Here is a 16,540-nt window from a genome sequence, read left to right as displayed (position 1 = left end):
AACATGTATAAAAACAAAGTGTTATATTTTATGTTTGGTCTCTTATAATATTTTAAATTATTTCTGAATTTGTAATAGCACAATCTGAAAATTCAAATAATAATTATAAAGGAAAGGAGACAGCATTTGTGTGCATTACAGCACACAAAGGAGTAGAAGACCCTGCCTATACCTTAATAATCATGTGTGATGGGAGAACCCAATAAATGGTTCAAAATATTCTTTGTCAAACTTTTTCTGGTAAACCAGCAGTTTTCTAGTCAAGTTATCTATTTTGTGATATCCAATTTGGATTGCTACTGTACAGCTGACATAGGGATGCCATAAAATTCTGTTAGGAGGTTTAAATTGGAGCCCTGCCGTTATTGTAATTACTTGCTATTGGTTGTTTATGATCCTCTTCCATTTTAAATGCATTAAATAAATATTTCTCAGCCTCTACTAAATACATACCATCAATTTAGTATGAGTATGTGTTATAGAGAACAAATACTTTCACTCTGTTAGCAAAATTATAATTTTACCCTTTATTAGAAGCTTTTTACTTCTTGTCTAAGGAAATTCTATGCATATGCTCTTTGTCTCATTTGGAAACTTACAAAACTATTTGTCACATTATATTCCTATCTCTCATACAACAAGCTGAGCTCACAAACCTGACAACTCAAATCTGAGTTCAAGTCAATATTGCAAATTTAAGATATAAACATATTGTGTATTTTACAATTCTGTGCTTTGGCTACTGATAAGCCATGTGAAGCATTGTCATGTACAAGAATAAAGGTCAAATGTGTATGAATCTGAAATCATCCAGAGAACAAATGTAAGTTTGTCATTACTAGATACTTTCTCCTTATTTTTTCCCCCCCTTCCAGACATAGAATTCAGGAGCTTGAAATTCCAGGGCAAACTCAACTAAAGTTTATAAGTGGAAGAAATTCTTAATTTTTATGTGTCTCCTTATTTCAGCTTTGAAATGGTCTGCCACACAAATTCTGAAATAATTTCGCTGTCATACTCTCTTATATAAATTATGCATGTATCGTTCCACACATTTTACAAATATTGGTTCTCTTCCAAGATACTGTTCGATTTTAAGATAGCAATACTCTAGAGGCAATTAACAATCTTTTGATAACATATCTCTTGAGCTCTTGCTTATTAATAATAATACTGTTTAATAAAATATTATTTGGAGATGCCATGATGCTTTCATGGGAGTAATACCATAAATATTTAGAAAGCATTCATTTTTTGTGTGTATGGGCATTATTTTATGCAGCATTTAATAGAAAATATTTTAGGATTGTAATATTATTCCTTAACATATCTCTTGGCAGGTTCTGATCATTTTAACATAATTCTGTTTCTATTAATCTTGGATGAACGTCCCACATTAAATAATATATATGTATAAGTAAAAGGGAATTCCCATTTATTCACTGAATCATTATAGACAAATGGATATGATTTAGAAATTGTAGAAGATGTGTAACTGCACAGAGTAAGGTATATAGTAGATATAGATATAATAAATGGTACAATTAAAATGTATGTATATAGGATAGCTCAGTTGTAACCTTTAAAATATGTAAACAAAGGAGAAAAATTGTTGGAATTATACATAAACTCAATATATTATATATTAGTCCAATTCCTAAAATATACTGTGAAAAGTATCACAATAAACTAAATTCAGCATCATTTAAGAAGGCATATATTGGAATATGTAAAAGAGAAAAAGAGCAGACCATTTTCAAAAAGTGAAATTTATCATACTGTAATTCATGGTTTATTGCACTATTTTAGTCCTTTATTGATTCAATTAATTTTATTTATGCTTATATACATTTCGCCAAGCTGATGTAATATGCCATTTGTAAGAAATATAAAACAGTAGAGATGTTAAAAAGCATAATTTCATTTGTATATCTTGTCTAGGAACAAAATCCGGGTGAAATCATGGGCATTATAAATATTTTATCTGCTTAGATAGTTATAAAATGTAGGCAATAAACAATATATGACCTATACATGACTCTGATATTTGAAAGAGAGCATTATCTGTGGGTTATAATTCAATAATTACTTATTTCATGGATGAACATATAATCATGCACTTAATAAGTGAAACAAATTATGTCTGACTCATTTACGGGGTACCATATATGCATATACCTATTTGTAAGTATAGCAGGCTCTTTGGTTCAAAGACAAAATCACATTGAAGAATTGATATATGTGTAGAAGTCATTTTGTCAGCAGACTTGAGAATAAAGCCATTGGGGTTTTTTTAAAGGCATTTATATAAACAGGATTTTTCCATCCCAGGAGTGCCAGATCACTGTGGGAAAAAATAAATATTAAGATAGTAAAAAGGTAGTCTTGTTTTTATAATGGAGATTGTCCATTGTTCCTCTTTTCTTATACCCATATTTTGTAAGATACTTTCAGAAAGTCGGTTAACAGACAACAAGAAAGTCGGTTAACAGACAACAAGTGGTCAAAATTGGCAATGCTCTATCAAATCCTGTTCCTGTCAAGAGTGGCATTCCTCAAGGCAGCGTTCTTGGACCAACACGCTTCATACTATACATAAATGATATTTGTGACCATATCTCAAGTAATTGCGTTCTCTTTGCTGACGATGTCAAACTATTTAACACCACAGACAATACATCTACCATTCAAAAAGACCTTGATCATCTAACCACTTGGCCTAAAACTTGGCAACTTCAAATCTCAACCAGCAAATGCTCAGTCTTACATATTGGAAAAAAAGAACCCAAAGACTAAGTATATACTTGATGGACATTACCTTGCAGATGACCCCCACCCTGTTAAAGACCTTGGAGTTTTCATATCAAATGATCTAAGTGCCAAAGCCCACTGCAACTACATAGCAAAAAAGGCTCTAAGAGTTGTAAACCTAATCTTGCGTAGCTTCTTTTCCAAAAACACTACACTACTAACCAGAGCATATAAAACATTTGCTAGACCAATTCTAGAATACAGCTCGCCTGTCTGGAATCCTCACCACATTTCTGACATCAATACAATTGAACGTGTCCAGAAATATTTTACAAGAAGAGTTCTTCATTCCTCTGAAAACAACAAAATACCTTACCCCACCAGACTTGAAATCCTAGGCTTAGAAAACTTGGAACTCTGTTGCCTTCGACAAGACCTAAGTTTAACTCATAGAATCATCTATTATAATGTCCTTCCTGTTAAAGACTACTTCAGCTTTAATTGCAATAATACAAGAGCAACCAATAGATTTAAATTTAATGTTAACCGCTTTAATTTAGATTGCAGAAAATATGACTTCTGTAACAGAATCATCAGTGCTTGGAATACTTTACCTGACTCTGTGGTCTCTTCCCATAATCCCAAAAGCTTTAACCAAAAACTTTCTAATATTGACCTCACCCCATTCCTAAGAGGACCATAAGGGGCGTGCATAAAAACACAAACGTACCTACCATTCCTGTCCTATTGTTTTTCTTTTTCTTCTTCTTATATATATATATATATATGCTTATTCCTCCTAATATTTACTCATATATATGTTTATATACTATATAATCTTTTTTGTATGATACTTATATATATTGTTGTGACAAAAATAAATAAATAAATAAATAAATACAATAAAATTATTATATTTACTGTATATTTGTGTACAATTATACTTGTCAATAATTATTTATGCATAATGTGGCACTTCAGTTTTATGAGACCTTTTGCACCTGAATTATGAAATTATATTTTTATGGGACTGTGGCAGTAAAAGTATTTAACAGCAACTGGATAATTTTTTTTAAAAAAAAATCTCCTTGCTTCCAATTAATTAGTGAGCTAATTTAGAATCTCTGTCTCTCCCTTTCTCCCTCCCTCTCCACCCCCCTCTCTCTCACCTTATTTTAGATTTTATTTATTTAAAAATGTTATCTTAAGCAAATAACTCTTGGTGGCTAACAGACCAATAAAAATAACAAAAATACAATTTCTATTTATTGTACAATAAATAGAAAATACATAGTCAAGCCATTTCATATGGCATGTACTTGTACCAACTCAGCTTTAATGCCTTCATGAAAAGTGGGATTTTTAAAGCCTTCTAGATCTCCAGGGGAAGACTATTCTGCATTTATTCTGCATAATTGATACTAGTTCACATAACTTCTCAATGATTAGTTAATCTGTTTGATTAGATCTTCCCATTCTGCTTATTGACTAAATCTGACTCTCATTTTAACTAAAACGTAGAGTTTAATCATTTCCTGTGTTGTTAAATACCAAGAAATTTATTCTCTGTTATTTTCTTCCATGAAATAACTGGAAGACCAGATACATCTGAATTGTTAGCAGAATCTGATGCTTGTCTGTTATTAATGAAGCATATATTGTTAATCAAATTTGGAGTACATAGTAAAAGGGCTAAAAAGAACATTAATGAATTTTCAGTTCCTTGAATTAAAACAAAATCCCTCTTGGACCATCTTCTACTTCAGTGGATTCAACAGGGGAATTAATTCTGATTTGAAATAACTGAACATGTTTGGAATGCATACTTACTTTTGATGTACTGCTCACATGACATAATTATTATACTTAAGGGCATTGGTAAAGTAGAAAGGCAACACAGAATAAACAAAAATAACTAGCATGTAAACATATTTATTTATCATATTATACTTTAATTTTTCAACCCAAATTGTCTCTTAACATGTGTCTGCTGAGATTCTCAGTTATCCAGGTCATAGTTGTCTCAAAGGTGCTTTTTTCTTCAAAAGGCAATTGAACTTTTTTTTTCCTTGAGGAAGAAAAAGATATATTTTTTTTGCTTTTCATCCAAGAAGCTTCATCGGTTCTGATAGCAGGGATATGCAAGGATAGGTATTGACAGTTGAGATTGGATTGTGGGCGGGATGGAAGAGTAGGTTCTGATAAAATGGTGGGGGGGGATGGAAGGATGTTATTTCTTTGCAGTCTCTGAGAGCTGTTGATGCCACTTGGGGATTGATTTGTGCTCTCAAGGCAGTGATGAAATCCAATTTTTTTTACTACCGGTTCTGTGGGCATGTCTTGGTGGGCATGGCAAGAGAAGGATCCTGCAAAATCTCCATTCTGACCCCACTCCAGGGGAAGGATACTACAAAATCCCCATTCCCTCCCCACACCTGGGGGAAGGATATTGCAAAATCTCCATTCCCATCCCACTCTGGGGCCAGAGGTGGTATTTGTCAGTTTCTGTTGTTGCTAGATGTCCTATTGTGTTGCAGATGATGATCCATTGACAAAGGTGGGGGGAATGAGTGAGCTTGGCTGAGGCCTTAATGGCCCATTAACAAAGGTGTGAGGAGGCAGGAAGCTGCTTTGTCTTTAAAACAGGTTTCTTCATTTCTCATCCAGGGAAAACACAATACTCTGCCTTCTTCAATATCCTCCAAAATATTTCATTGTTCTAGGAGAGGGGTGAGTGCTAACTTCCTACAGTACAAATAATCTCCACCTTTGCATTCTCCAAATTCAAAATGGTTATGAGCAAAGCCAAGGAAGGAATACAGGCTTGATTTAGTTTTACATACTTCTATTTTACTGAAAACTTATTTATATAAAAAGAGAGAGGAGGGCACCCTGATCTATAGGGAAGGCTACTAGCTATCACAATGGCAGGGAAAATAAAAGTGCTGGGCATGTAATTCCCGAAAATTCACATGGAGAATTCAGTAAAGGAAAAGTGTGAAAAATGAGCAGGTATCCCCACCTAAAATTAACAGAGGTTTAACCTTTAACAGTATTGCTGACTTTCGAGTCTTTTACACATTTTGTAGACAAGCATGTTTAGTCTCCTGCTGTCTCTTATTTTTACACTTTATTTGCATACCTTTATGATAAAAAAGTCAGTATGTTTCTTTGGTAGGTGACATACTGCCCTTAGCAAGATGACCAACCAAGTATTCTTTCGCATGCATTTTTAAAAAAAAAAATACATTCCCGTGCTTTTATAAGCCGCTTTATGTGCAGTATCTTTGCTCAGTGATTTCTCGGAGAGACATTAAACTATTCAGAGCAGGGGTCTCCAACCTTGGCAACTTTAAGATTTGTGGACTTCAGCTCCCAGAATTCCTCAGCCAGCTCAGCTTAGCTGGCTGAGGAATTCTGGGAGTTGAAGTCCACAAGTCCCAAAGTTTATTTATTTATTTTTATTTATTTTATTTGTCACAACAGTATATATAAGCATAAGCATGAAAAGAACTATATAATATATAAGCATATATATGAGCATAAGTATGTAATAACTATATTAATTGGATATAATGAAAGGAAACAATAGGACAGGAACAGTAGGCACGTTTGTGCTCTTATGCACGCCCCTTATAGACCTCTTAGGAATGGGGTGAGGTCAATAGTAGACAGTTTTTGGTTAAAGCTTTGGAGATGAGACCACAGTCAGGTAGTGTATTCCAAGTATTAATAACTCTGTTACAGAAGTCATATTTTCTGCAATCAAGATTGAAACGGTTAACACTGAGTTTAAATCTATTGTTTGCTCTTGTATTGTTATGATTGAAGCTGAAGTTCTTTAAACTATTCAAAATTTTCGCTACTGGTTCTCCAGAACCTGTCAGAAACTGCTGAATTTCATCCCTGCCTCAAGGTCATCTGAGTCAGGATGCAATTGGTTGTGGAATCTTCTGGGAACCAATGTGAGAGCTTCATTGCAAACTGGAGATAGGTAGTGTCTTATTCTTGCCCCTCTGTTGAGGAAGGGGTGTTCAATTCTAACATAGATGGATTCTTTTACCTCTCTTTCAAACCAATGTTCTTCTCTATCCAAAATATGAACTCTTTCAGCATGTCTAATTCAAATTCAGAGGCAACTAAAATCTACTCCAAAGCCCTGAGATTTCTGGGTAGCTCTCATATAACAAAGGCTAGCATTACTTAGCTTTTAGAAATTGTATGTGGTGTAAGATGCCTATAAATGTAGGATCTTTATATACTAAGTATTATAAATATAGCAGGAAGCAAGAGAAGGCTGCAGATAGGGATGGGGCAACAGCTCTGGGATTCATTACTTGTTTATCATCTAGATGCTAAGAGTCCAAACCTCTTGAGCTTTTTCAAGATCAGCTAAGGTCAAATAGCAGATTGGTTTTCTAGCTCTGGTGCAAAATTAACAATAAGAGCAACTAAGCCTTGTTATTGCTTTCTATGTCAGACTTCAGTAGCCTCAAACACAGTTGAACTTCCCCAGACACTCAACATGGCTTGACTAATAAGGAATCTTTACTGCTTACCAGGACTGAAGCCTGCTTAAACTTATAGTTGCCTTCTGATAGCTAAGGCTGCTACCCCATCTTCTCTCTCTTGAGGTAAATTCAGCACATTTCACTCCCACCCTTTTTGCAGCTAACGGAAACACCACCACCACCCCCATTTGTTATGTTCTGTGCTTGGTGGCAGTTGATTACTTGTGCATCACATGCACATTACTCAAGATTTTTCTAGCTGCAATCTCTCCCCCATTCATTCTCCCTCTCTCCCTCCCTCCCTCTCTCTCTCTCTCCCTCTCTCTCTCCTTTAAATATATATCTCAGGCTGCATCTCTACAACCCTTATATAGTCTTAAAGATCTCTGTGATTGCATGGTACAGGAGTACCTTTACTTTTTTCCCAGCAGTTAGGTATATTCTTCAGCACAGAATATGATCCTTTTGCTACCACAACAGGCTATAGGCAAACATCGTGAAAGAAATGTAGTAAAAATATTTTATCCCCTCAACTGCCAATTGATATCCTGTTATCTGTTGCCTCGTATTATTTGTGGCTTTCTATAGAATCCATTCAACTTAGAGTCAGATCAGTATTAATATTACTTTGAAAGATAATTCTAGTCTTTACTATACAGGTCAGTGTTATTACAACAAATTCCTGGATTTGATAATATTGTATTTACATACAGTACAACAGAGAATTCTTCACTGTCTCTATTTTAATCGATAATGTCCACATACTAGGATCTGTTCACATTTATTTATTTATTTATTAAATTTTTATACCGCCCTTCTCCCGAAGGACTCAGGGCGGTGTACAGCCAAAGATAAAACATAATACATATACAATTAAAACCAACAATTTAAAACCTAGCAAATTTCAAAAGGCTGATAATTAAAAATTTAAATTTAAAATTATAAAAAATTTAAAAAACCCAATAAAAACCCCAATTTAAGATTATAACTATAAAAACCATTATGCCAGTCCCGCTTGAATAAATAAATATGTTAAAATAAATTTACAAGGCATAAAAGAACCCTGAAGAATAAATGAAGAATTTTATTTTATTAAACTTTCATAATAACAATTTATGTGTAGTTTAATATACTTTGTAGCTTTTTATTGTGTCACCTTGAAAACTACTAGAGCATAACTAATAAATTTTAGAAATAAATTTTATGAATGGGTTAATAAATTTAAATAAAGCCTAATTTGGTGCTGTTGACTCAGTTAAATGGATATGTTTAATCTGAAATAAATTGCTCATCCAAACTGATAGAGAAATCCTCTATATTATTTATAAGTTTCAAAAATCAGGTTTTTTTTAGAATTACAGATAATTGCATTCAGTTTTGGTCACCACGATGTAAAAAAGATGTTGATACTCTAAAAATAGTGCAGAGAAGGGCAAAACAAATAATTAGGAGCCTAAAACATAAGAAGAATGGTTGCAGGAACTGGCTGTGTCAAGTTTAATGAAAAGAAGGACTAGGGGAGACATGATAGCAGTGTTCCAACATCTTAGGGACTACCACAAAGAAGAGGGAGTAAAGCTATTCTCCAAAGCGCTTGAGGGTAGAACAAGAAGCAATGGGTGGAAACTAATCAAGGAGAGAAGCAACTTAGAACTAAGGAGAAATTTCCTGACAGTTAGAACAATTAAACAGTGGAACAACTTGCCTTCAGAAGTTGTGAATGCTCCAACACTGGAAATTTTTAAGAAGATGTTGGATAGCCATTTGTCTGAAATGGTGTAGGGTTTCTTGCTTCGGCAAGGGGTTGGACTAGAAGAACTCCAAGATCCCTTTCAACTCTGTTGTTGTTGTTGTTGTTGTTGTTGTTATTAAATAACTGGTGTTTTTATATCCCCTTCTTTCATCCTGTCAGTGAACCATGTGAAAAGATGATAAATCAATGATAGATCAATGTGTGGTGTCTCAGTGGTTAAGACACTGGGTTTGTCGGCTGGAAAGCCAGCAGCCCAGGTTTGAAACTTGAGTGTCACACAATGGGGTGAACTCGCATCCTCGCCCTGGCTCCTGCCAACCTAGCAATTCAGAAGTATGCAAATGCAAGTAGATAAATAGGTACCACCTTGGTGAGAAGGTAACAGTGCTACATGATATCATGTTAGCCGCATGACTGCAGAAAAGTCTTCAGATAGCAGTGCCTCAGTGGCCTTTGAAACAGAGATGAGCACTGCCCCCTATAGTCATCAATGACTAGTGGAGGAAAATCCACGGGCACTTCTTTAGAATAGAATAGAATAGAATAGAATAGAATAGAATTTTATTGGCCAAGTGTGATTGGACACACAAGGAATTTGTCTTGATGCATATGCTCTCAGTGTACATAAAAGAAAAGATACGTTCATCAAGGTACAACATTTACATACATATATGTGTATGCTCCATGTTCTACCAAACAAAGGAGGTCACTTGTATTGTGTTAGAAAGGGGGGAAAACAATAGCAGAGGTTGGTAATAAGCAAAAATCCAGGCTAGTTGCTGAGTGCCCAAACCACTTTAATGTACTTGCAAGGATGTTGCAATGGCTGGATCATTAAGGATTGGTTCTGAGTATGTGCTGGACAAGTGGTTAAACTGATTAAACAAGGACCACCTGTAATAAATTTGGTAGAAACAACCTCTGATAAAATCACATTTTAGGTTCTTTCAAGATTAATTCATTGCATCATACGAATTAGTATTTTTCTCCCAGAATTTGAACTAGTGTAGCCTATTTAAATTTTAACAAAATTAGTAGGCTAGGGAAATTTTTCAGAAGCTAACCAGGGACCACCAGAACATTATTTCAACACCGGCATTTATTTATTTTTATTTATTTATTTTGTCAAACATAATGGTATATATAAGTATAAGCATGAAATAACCATACAAATTGGATACAATCAAGGGGAACATTAGGACAGGAATGGTAGGCACGCTGGTGCTCTTATGCACGCCCCTTACAGACCTCTTAGGAATGGGGTGAGGTCAACAGTAGATAGTCTTTGGTTAAAGTTTTGGGGATTTGGGGAAGAGACCACAGAGTCAGGTAGTGCATTCCAGGCATTAACAAATCTGTTACTGAAATCATATTTTCTACAATCAAGATTGGAGCAGTTCACATTAAGTTTAAATCTATTGTATGCTCATGTATTGTTGCGATTGAAGCTGAAGTAGTCTTCGACAGGAAGAACATTGTAGCAGATGATTTTATGAGTTATGCTCAGGTCATGCTGAAGGTGGCAGAATTCTAAATTGTCTAAACCCAGGATTTCAAGTCTGGTGGTATAAGGTATTTTGTTGTGATCAGAGGAGTGGCAAACTCTTCTTGTAAAATATTTCTGGACACGCTCAATTGTATTAATGTCTGAAATGAGGTGTGGGTTCCAGACAGGCAAGCTGTATTTGAGAATTGGTCTAGCAAACGTTTTGTATGCTCTGGTTAGTAGTGTAATCTTTCTGGAGAAGAAGCTACGCAAGATTAAATTTACAACTCTTAAAGCCTTTTTGGTGATGTAGTTTCAGTGGGCTTTGGCACTTAGATCGTTTGATATGAAAACTCCAAGGTCTTTGACGGGGTGAGGGTCATCTACAAGGTAATGTCCATCAAGCCATCATGGGCCGGAATAGCTCAGGCTGTTAAGAGCCTGTTATTAGAACACAGTAGCCTGCAATTACTGCAGGTTCAAGCCCGGCCCAAGGTTGACTCAGCCTTCCATCCTTTATAAGGTAGGTAAAATGAGGACCCAGATTGTTGAGGGGGCAATAAGTTGACTTTGTAAATATACAAATAGAATGAGACTATTGCCTTATACACTGTAAGCCGCCCTGAGTCTTCGGAGAAGGGCGGGATATAAATGTAAACAAAAAAAAAAAAAAGCTTGTATTTAGTGTTCTGATTCTTTTTTCCAATGTGCAAGCAATGGCCAAGGGACTGTCTTGGATAGTTCTCCCGCACTGCCTGAAACTATCTCCTTTCTCTACTTTAAGAATGGTAGGCATTTGTTTGTCAGTTCCTTTGGCAATCAGCAGTGATGAGGGACTTGTTTCTCTTTTTTTCTTTCCTGAATTGGATTACTTAAAAATTAATCTTAGTATTAGATTCGACTTTGAAAAGTTTGACATGTCTATGGATTTTATTCAAGTTGCTTTCCCATTTATTTATTTTTTTCTAATAAGGTATTTTATTGCAAAATCAGTAAGTGCTCTTCTAACAAGACATGACTTCTTGTAAACATGCATGGGCTACAATACATTAATGGTAGCATATTAGCACTCCTCTAGTGGGATTTGTCAAGTTTATGCCTAGCTTTCTTAGATTACTAGGAACCTGCTAGACAAGACTGGAAATCCTCTAAGTTGTGCTGAATTATTATATTGTTCCCTATCCAAACTGCAATGCTAATGGGTTTGGAACACAGCAGAAATCTTTTGACACAAGTGGCTATGAGACTTATTAAGAACTATAAGCACAAAGACTCTTGCGCAAGAGACTTAAAGCTTCCATTGATCTGAGCACATTTCCCAAAATTAATTGTGCAACTGGTGAGCATCCTACGTACTTACTACCAGAAGACAATTCTTTCAGTAGGGAGAGAGTAGAAGTCTGTATGACACACTGCAGTATAATTGAGAACATCATGTATCAAAACATTGCAGTTGTCAGAGCTGCTTTTCATTGGGATGGATTAAATTCAGATTTCCTCAAACTAAAAGGCAAAAATACAAAAATGCCATTATTTTGATGACATGCTACATAGTCCCAAAACAGTGGCATCACATTTAATAAAAAACAAAACATTGCATTATTGCATCTTAAAGCAATTATCTTTTAATATCATAGAGAATTATGTTGCACTTAGATAATATTATACAGATAATTTATAATTTCAAATTTCAATTAGAATAGGAAGGACCTTTGGAGGTCTTCTAGTCCAACCCCCTGCTCAAGCAGGAGACTCTATACCATTTCAGATAGGTGACTGACCAGTCTCTTCTTAAAAACCTCCAGTGATGAAGCACCCACGACTTCTAAAGGCAAACCATACTGGTTTATTGTCCTCACTGTTAGGAAGTTTCTCCTTAATTCCAAGTTGCTTCTCACCTTGATTAATTTCCATCCATTGTTTACCAGTCTTGGGCCTAGAGAATGAATTGTCTTTTTTTTTGTTTTGTTACTATCCTCTGTATTTTTTCAGAGAGCATTCTTACTTTCTAGTGTATATTTGGAAGACATAGGGGACTGCAAAATGCTTGAGAAAACCAGGACAAATTCCATTCTCTTCCCTTCGTGGAAATCTCTGCTGGATCATAAATGCTATTTTTAAATAGTGATACAACTTTGAATTCAACTTTATATTACATCATGCTTTTAATATCATTAACAATAACTGGGACTTATAAACCTCATTTAAATATTTCCAAATAACTTCTTTTTGTTTCTAATAAGAGCTATGATCATACATATGAAGACAGACTTGTGTATGTCTGGCCCCTATAACAATTTCTTCTTTAGCTTAACAAAATATTATGCCTCACCACACTTCAGTTGATTGAGAAATTGAGAAGCCGAGGTCAAGGAGACACCCATTTTTATTAACTGATGTCCTTAACTAATATATCCTTAACAAATGATATTTCAGTGCTATTTATTTATTTATTTTTGTTTTCTCTTGTTTATATGTCGAATGTAAGATAGCAATTCACAATATTAACACTGCAACATCAGTTTTCTAGGGACAAGGATGTTGCCATGGGTCTGCTACAAGAGCAAAGTTAACACCTCTCTCCTTTTCACAACAACCACATCCAACTCTATTTATTTGAAATAATACAGCATGTGCCAGCAGTACATTTGTTATGAGTTGATAAAAAGATTGCCAAAGCCTTTTCTTTCTGGTGTTGCTTTTACTGTTGTGCTGAGAATACTAATTTTCTCCATATTGCAGTACACTGGAATGTTAATTCAATATCATTTCTACTTAGTGATCTCTCTGAGGTTAATAAAGACTTAGTTGTTTCAACTTGGATTTTTTTCAAGTGTTAAGCAATTTAATTTTACTGAGAAAGGAAGACATTTGAACTGAATTAGCTATGCCATCGAGGGAAGTTTTTGTAGCATAACTCATGTTCCATATAGCACTTATTTCTCTTATTCCAATTACAGTGAAACATGTATTCCCATCAGCTAAATGTATCTTTTTGCTTATCAGGCAATTTTTTTTTTTTTTCTTTGATGGTAAAGCTGCATTTTCTCTGACTACCTTAGGCTTCAACTTCTGGGACGCTATTCTGAATCAAGGCAAATTTAATCAGCGTATCTTCTATGATTTCTTTTTAGAGATATAAGATTGACTTTGTAAAAAAGAAAAGTTTCTTAACCAAGCAATCCCCTCCAGCTCCATTTTGTAATAGTTTGACGCTACCATCTTTCCTTATTTTGATTCCGTATTATGTACAATATATCATTTTTCCAAAATAGGCCTAAAATGAGTGAAGTTGGCGCATGTTAAACCAACTAAGAAGTCAATCAAGAATATCTGAACCCTTAACAGTTACAGAACAGGTCATATACGTTACAGAATAGACTAAAGATTAAAAACTGGTCCAAACAGTTACTATTTAGAAATTAATCTGATAACTGCCATGGATTAAATTAAAAGACTCATATTATAGTAAAGTCTTGACTAGTTCATTCAAAAGGTGAAAAAATATTTAGAGTTAAAAATATAAAAATGTATATTTTATATGATGGCAAGAGATTTGTATAAACATGTCGATATTGATTTGTCAAAATGACTTAGTCAGAAATTTGTGACCTTGGTACATTAAAAAAGGGGGGGTTAGGTTAGTCATATATTCAAAATTTGTTACGAACTTAGGCAACTAGCTATAAAAAAAACTTTAAAATGAAGATGGGAGATTGCAACTATTATGATTTTAGACTGAATATTATTTATTTATTTTATCTCTTAAACATATTTTTATGCCACTACAATCAAAGAAACCTTTGTCAGCTGACATAAGAAAAAGTAAGCATCAAACAAGCTTAATACAAAATAATAATAATAATGAAAACACAGTGGCACTACAATCATATAAAGAAGATAAAATAAAAAAGATGGGAAATCAAGCTGTCCACAAAATTTTCAACAGTTTTCAAAATATGATCCAAAAGGGAACTGCTTCTTCTAAAGCAGGGCTGTCAAGCTAGCAGCCCATAGGCCAGATGCGTCACATACAGGCCACACCTACCCCACCTCCACAAAGGCAAAAAAGTCACGACATGTCACATGACCCATTTGAGTTTGACACCCATGTTCCAAAGCAACTGGATAAAGATAAATGAGATAATTCAAGATTCTTTCCTCAGAACAGTCAGAACCACACTGCTAATTCAACTAACACCGTGGTAGTCAACCTGGTCCCTACCGCCCACTAGTGGGTGTTCCAGCTTTCATGGTGGGCAGTAGGGGTTTTATCCGATACTGAAGCATTTTCCTTTTTTTAAATTGACCTTTTAAAAAAAATTCATAGCATTATTTAAAAACATTTTCATTAGGTTTTCATAAAATTCCCTGTGACAATTTAAATTTCTAAAAATATACTATTTGTATCACCCGTGCATAAGTTTAGTTCATGTTACATAAGTGAAACTAAATGGCGCTATAATGCAACTGCAAACAAAAGAGCCTTGTCCCAGAATAGCTCACGCATCTCCCCCCAAACCGGTGGGCAGTTAGAAAATTTTACTACTAACAGAGATACAAAAGTGGGCAGTAGGTATAAAAAGGTTGACTACCCCTGAACTAACATGTAGTGTGTTTTGAGAAACTATAATAACAAGATAATTTAATATGTAGCCATAATTTTAATTCAACCTTGTGTGTAGATCTCATTTTAGTTTCTTGTCTTTTTTCCTACCTTTATTTTCTTTCTTATCTTTCTTGTCTTTTGTTCTATTTTTAAAGATTATTATTATTATAATAATATTATAATTATGAAACAAAAAAATTAAAAGGTTATTATAAAACAAAAAAGGAGATACTTCATGGTACTATTTGCTCTGCTCACCTATGAGCAATTACAAATTAAGATTGAAGCCCCAAACAATTTGCATATTTACCTATTTATGCTGAAGGATTTTTTCTATTTTGTAGTACTTTCATATTCTTTGTAGCTTTTCTTTGGCAGCGCTCCTGTGATTGCAGGATGGGTGAGAGATTATGTTGTCAATTCTGATGCAAAAGCCATTCTTTAAATATTCATTATAGTTTCTCTTATGTAGCCCACAGGGTGTCTTATGAAATGTAGCACACAGAATATGATTTACATTGCTTATAAGTATGTGGCATTCTAGGTGGTTCTTGACAAGTTATTCACAGCATTTCCAATGATATCCAGAAAGGAAGATGTTTGATATAAATTCATGGCCTTCTTTCTCTTATAATAAAGATGTCTACACAACAAAACCTACTTTCAAACAAGATGTTCAAAGTAATTGTTATTTTTGTCTTGCTTGGATTTCATGCTACCATAGTAATAGTAGAACTGTGTGGGTCTCCCTTATTTATTTATATTTTTGTCATGTTTATGTAGTGTATGTTGGAGGTGGTGACCCTTTGAGCTGCTGTATGCAATGAAATTTCATTTTAATGTATGCTGATTAGTGAACAATTAAAGTGACAATAAAGTTATTCTAAGTTTAAGACTATTGAAATGTTACTAGAGCTGTGTACAATTAAACCATAGCAAAAGAGCAGACATATTAAGACAGGAAACATTTAAATGGTCTTACATTTATTTGTCACAAGTCTGTGTAAATAGCTTTCTTCAGGTATTCATAGTTCTAACTCTGCAACTAAAATGAACTTTTGACTTTTGGGTTTACATCCTCTAACCATCTTCCAATGATGAGCTGTCAATTCTGAAAAGGGGATCTAACTCCATGCATTCAAACATTGTTTACTAAGCATAGGTCTAGAAATCCTACTTTGTATAGAAGTCTAAGCATGAATGTGTCCAGTTAAATCTAGTTTTATCATGGAGAAAATCTATGTGGTTGGTAGGAGTTCAGGACAATTTGTTGATACATAGTCAGACAAATATATTTATAATTCTGTTCAAAATGAAGCTGAGATGATCAGGTACAGAAGGAGAAGGGCAAGTACATTGGCATCATCCTTTTACTGTCACATTTTGAAAGACTTAAAATATGTACTGTAGTTATTGTGTGTTCAGTCTCT

The 16,540-nt window shown here is 34.4% G+C and overlaps 1 protein-coding gene across 1 annotated transcript in view; it reads left to right on the top strand.

The window, feature by feature from the left end:
• NELL1 (neural EGFL like 1) overlaps positions 1-16,540 on the top strand; it is a 634,915-nt gene that overhangs the window by 516,648 nt on the left and 101,727 nt on the right. The window lies entirely within an intron of this gene.

The sequence above is a fragment of the Ahaetulla prasina genome, chromosome 1 (assembly GCF_028640845.1).
Source record: "Ahaetulla prasina isolate Xishuangbanna chromosome 1, ASM2864084v1, whole genome shotgun sequence".
NCBI lineage: Eukaryota > Metazoa > Chordata > Lepidosauria > Squamata > Colubridae > Ahaetulla > Ahaetulla prasina.
Note: the sequence above shows the minus strand (reverse complement) of the source record. Positions and strands in the feature narration are given on the sequence as shown.